Source organism: Lactuca saligna, chromosome 7, assembly GCF_052625555.1.
Source record: "Lactuca saligna cultivar CGN05327 chromosome 7, ASM5262555v1, whole genome shotgun sequence".
Classification (NCBI taxonomy): Eukaryota; Viridiplantae; Streptophyta; class Magnoliopsida; order Asterales; family Asteraceae; genus Lactuca; species Lactuca saligna.
In genome coordinates this window covers 141,538,226-141,543,334 of record NC_136423.1, presented here as the reverse complement: position 1 = coordinate 141,543,334, position 5,109 = coordinate 141,538,226, and the positions used below count along the sequence as shown (strand labels likewise).

Here is a 5,109-nt window from a genome sequence, read left to right as displayed (position 1 = left end):
GCAGGATGTTTACCCTTAATAGAGGAGCAATGACTTGGAAAAGTTTCAAGCATGAGACCGTGATTGATTCTACTTGTGAATCATAGTATATTGTCACGAGCAAAGCATCGAAGGAGGCTATATGGTTGAATAACTTCATTGGAGATTATGGAGTTGTAGCAGCCATTAAGGAGCCGATGGAAATTTTCTATAATAATGAAGGAGTGGCTACCTTGAACAAGGAACCGAGAGATCATGGTAGATCAAGACATATCGATAAAAATATCACTTTATCAGAGATCACGTAGAAGAAGGAAGCCTCATTATTAAGAGGGTATCATCAGAAGAGAATCCTGTCGATCTCCTCACAAAGGGTCTTAGTAGGATTAAGCATGTTGATCATACAAGGAGCATTGGTTTGAAGGATGATATTAGTTTTAGTGATTAGATAGTTATTTAGAAACTTGTAACAAATAAATGTAATTGACATTTGATGATTAAATAATGGAGATTTATTTATGAGAATCGTTTGCTATCTTTTGTCAATTGTTTATAGTTGTGTTTCTTTTGCATGTTTTACTTCTCAAATAATTAGATTATTCAAATATCCACAGGTGATCATAGTTTGGAAGTAATTAGTGAATTAAGGTTGTCATGAATTGGATTGTAGATTGTCTAAGTGTTTAGACATAGGAATGGTTTGCTGCAACATTCATGAGTACTTTCGAAATGGGGATTTAAGTATTGGATTAAACCCACACTCAGTGAATTACTTCGTGAAATTTATCACGAGTAAGTCCGAGACGATAATATTGTATAATCTTTAAACCAAGATATATGACTTGTTGTTTACAAGTTGGTTGTGCATTGACAATGTGTAAACATATTAGTAACTTGGTGTTATAAAACGTATTGTTGCGCATGATTTGATGAGTAAATAGTAATAGCATATGATTCAAAGTTCATCCGTTCCTTTTTCCCTAAGGGGAGAAAAGCGATATCTTGGGCCTCTCAATGATTTGGTGTTGACTTATGTTCTGAGCCCGGTCAGGACTGAATTGATGTGTTTAATTAAGTTCTTCGTCATTACAAATTAGAAATCGGGAAACAAATTATTGGACAATGAGAATGATTTTGTTCCATGTCATTTGTTCACATGATATCTTGTAGAACGGAGGATTATATGATCCCTTATCTTAGGACACGCAACTGACTGGGTCAAAGTTCGAAAAAAGCATTGAGAGCTATGATTACTTATTAGTTTTTGAAGTCATACTTGCAACTATAGTTTTTAGACTTATCCAAGTGGTAGACTATTGGATTAGATGTCTAAGCCCATAAATACAATTGATATGTACTTGAATTGATAGTGACATTGTCATTTTGGGTTGCCTTCACACTTGCAACTAGACATGATGATTAATTGAGGAAAAGAAAGAATTTATTAATTTGATTAATAAATTAGAATAAATGATTTATTAATATGTTATGAAAATAATATATTAATTAGTAATCATATTGTTAATTAATATCTAATCAGAAATTAATTTAGAATTAATTTTGAGATTAACTGAATTAATTAAAAGTTTAGGGACTAAAAGTGTAACTGTTCAATAGTTGGGCAAAAGGGCCCAGAACCTTCCTACGGAAGGTGGTGGACGAATATATATATATAGAGTCCAGTTCCTTTGATGACTAATTTTAAAATGAGGACATTAAAAAATTGAAAAAAATATATATATAAATACAAATCATAAAATCGAGCATAGATCTATGTCTGGGAGAAAAAGAAATTGGAAAATTTTTTTGCATCATTAAAATTGATCCATGATTCAAATTTAATTTTTTATTTTGCATCATTATGATCCATGATTCAATTTTAATGATTCAAATTTTTTTTCCAATTTTTTTTTCTCCCGGACATAGATCTATGCTCAATTTTATGATTTGTATTTTTTTTCCAATTTTTTGAAGGTGTCCTCACTTTTAAATGAGTCATCACCCGGTCATGTGAATATATATATATATATATATATATATATATATATATATATATATATATATATATATATATATATATATATATATATATATATATATATGTGACATCCCCAAAAATCACGGCCAGAAAAGACCGATTTTGTTTATGCTTTATAAAAATCAGAGTACTTCATTTTATAAAAATGTTGCGGAATTTGTTCCCAGAAAAACATGGTAAATACGTTATTAAAACATTTTCGATGAAACGTATTTATTTCATTTTAAAACGTTTGGGATGTCATCGTTAATACAGAAACATAAGCATAAATAGAACTTACAATTATTTACACTAGTGATCTACATCTCTTTAAATCTCTCAGTGTATTGTGACTTCATATCAACACCTGTGATAAAAATAAACTGAGTGGGTCAGGTTGGGAAACCTGGTGAGCACATAGGGTTTTCAACCCACAATAATATAATTATTTTTTTTAAACATCAAACAATCAACCCAATTACCCATTCCCGTTATCCTCACATTACGTCCCTAAAACATCTAACACAAGGGACCTAGTCAAAGGACTATCATTAGGATGGAGTATATCTGGTGAGCACACAGTTCACACAGTTCGAATAAACACACAGTTCGAATAAACACACAGTTCGGTTAAACACAAAGTTCAAATAAACACCTACAGGTTGCGAGCCTGTTAGTGTTCCACTGGACTATCTAGAATAGTCCGTGGTCGTCATCTATACTCCGCTAGATGACTAGATCATCAAGAACATCTATAACGAGGCATCTCATTATTTCATTTTATCACACAGCAACTAATACATCTACCCATGTCTTACCCAACACATTCTGTAGATATAAAATACATATACAGTTTAAATCATTGAAAACATGTATAAAACGTTCATCCAGCATAGATAGCAAGTATACAGATAATATACACACACAGCACGTAATTTATATAAAATACTTCATATCTATGTGTAAGCTGAAAGTAACTATGCACTCACTTGAAAAGGTGGTGATTCCGAACTCAGACAGCGCTTCGCTTCTTAAATAGAATTTTCTTCGACGAAACCTAGTATTATTACCACTAGAGTTTAGTTTATTATTCGCCGAGACTAATTAATAGTCTAGCTATTATTATTATTATATAAGCGTAAAAAAAATACTTATATAACCCATAATAATAGCCCAAGTATTTATTATAAGTTCATAATAACAATACTAATTTTAAATATAAGCTATATTAAAATAAGGTAAGCATAACTTACTTACAAGGGGGTTTTAGCTAGGAGTCGGGCTCTGCAGGGGCAGAACTTCGTCGCTGAATCTTTCTAAGAAAGATTCGTGCAGCGCTTCAGCGCTCACCTTACTATACTAAACTACAGAAAGAGAAGTCGAATCACGAGGGACCGAAATGCTCGGGGGATAAGGAGAGAAAGAATCTTGAATCAAGAGAATGGTGCAAGAAATATGAGAGCCCAAGCCTCTTATTTATAGTAATTGAATTTACAAAAACTACCCTCCATAATTACTTAATAACCTTATAGTTATATAAACAACTAAACACCCCTCTATAATACTATTTTAAATGAATTTAATGATATTTGTACTAAACTAATGTCGAAAGAACTCAACATTAGTCTTATAATGACCGCATTGTCGATACCTTTCTAATGATATATACATATGTATATATATGTGTACGTATACATGTTTTATACTTTATTTTAATACGTAAATATGCTATTATAATTTGTAACTCGTTCATACGAACTGCGTTTTTGACATTCTTTATATCCGCGCGTAGGTGGAGACGTACTCTACAACTTTCGTTTAGACTCCGTCGGCTAATTTTGACTTTATTTTTAAAGTTATATTTTTAACAGGCCGGGACAGGATTGGTCCGTTAAAATCTCATAACTTCTTTATCCGACGTCCATTTTCGTCTGTCTTTTTATCGTTACGCTACTAATAAAGAGATCTTCGATTCTTGTTTAGGTTGTGTCGGCTAAAAATCAATCGATCTAAAATTCGAATTTCGGGCTGTACACCGCTAATCCGAAACTTCGAAAAATCATAACTTCTTCATACGAAGTCAGATTTGGGCGTTCTTTTTATCGATGTTCTTAGTTTAACATATTCTACGACTTTCGTTTAGAGTGCTAAGGCTAAATCTCTCTCTATCATAAATTTACTATTTACGTCTTCCGGTGCCGTGCCGGTTTTGCCGTAAAACTTCGGCGGGCCATAACTTCTTCGTTATAACTCGGATTTCGGTGTTCTTTATATGTATGGAAACCTTGTGACATATTCTAAAACTTGGTTAAGACTATTCATTCTAAATAATCTTTTGTCGAAAAGTCATTTTTGACCCCTATTGCCTTTAAATTGACTAGCTCGGATCTGGGGGCGTTACAATTATCTCCCCCTTAGGATGATTACGTCCCGGAATCATCAACGAAACAAGGATCGTATAATGACTCCATACGTCATCTCTTCATCCTAGGTAATAATTATAACTTCTTTATTCCTTCAAGTCTATCTCTTAGACTTATTGACTGTAAGTAGTACTTGATCGTGCACCTGCTCTCTACCTCACACTAGACTTCAAATTATGACCTATCATTATGTGATGCACGTTTAGACTTAGGTCTCTTAGAGTTAAATTCTAAAATAGACTATGCCTTCCTTCATGTTCTAATGTGATATAATCACACTTTAACATGTAGCGTTTCTGGCTACCAACTTCTTTAACAACGAACGCGATACTTCTATTGATCGCTTTGATTTCAATTGTTTGGTTTAAGTCGGATGCTACATCGAACTTGGTTCCCTGAACCACGCAACATACTCATCGTAGTCGGACTCAATTCGGTACGACCACTAGGGTCGGAAATTAACAATCTTTTTAGTCATTATCGAAACGATGGTAATGACATACTTGAAAAAAAACAGAATCAGTTACTAGCTTCTTGGTAACCTTGTGACTTTCCCTGATCCAAGTGTGAGTCATGTGCTTCCGGTAGTATAGGCCTCTACTACCATTCACACCTACTCATACTCGTCCCAAGTATTGTCCCGCAGTCTCTCCAAGTCACCATACAAGAAAAAAACAACTTAACACATCA

At 33.3% G+C, this 5,109-nt stretch overlaps 1 long non-coding RNA gene across 1 annotated transcript; it reads right to left on the bottom strand.

Moving 5' to 3' along the window:
• Window positions 1-2,148: 2,148 nt before the first annotated feature.
• Window positions 2,149-3,423, bottom strand: LOC145006576 (uncharacterized). The gene is made up of 3 exons (XR_013662952.1): window positions 3,250-3,423; window positions 2,986-3,053; window positions 2,149-2,363 (listed from the first exon to the last, which is right to left on the bottom strand). It is a non-coding gene; the product is annotated as an uncharacterized LOC145006576 (long non-coding RNA).
• Between the last annotated feature and the right edge of the window lie 1,686 nt (window positions 3,424-5,109).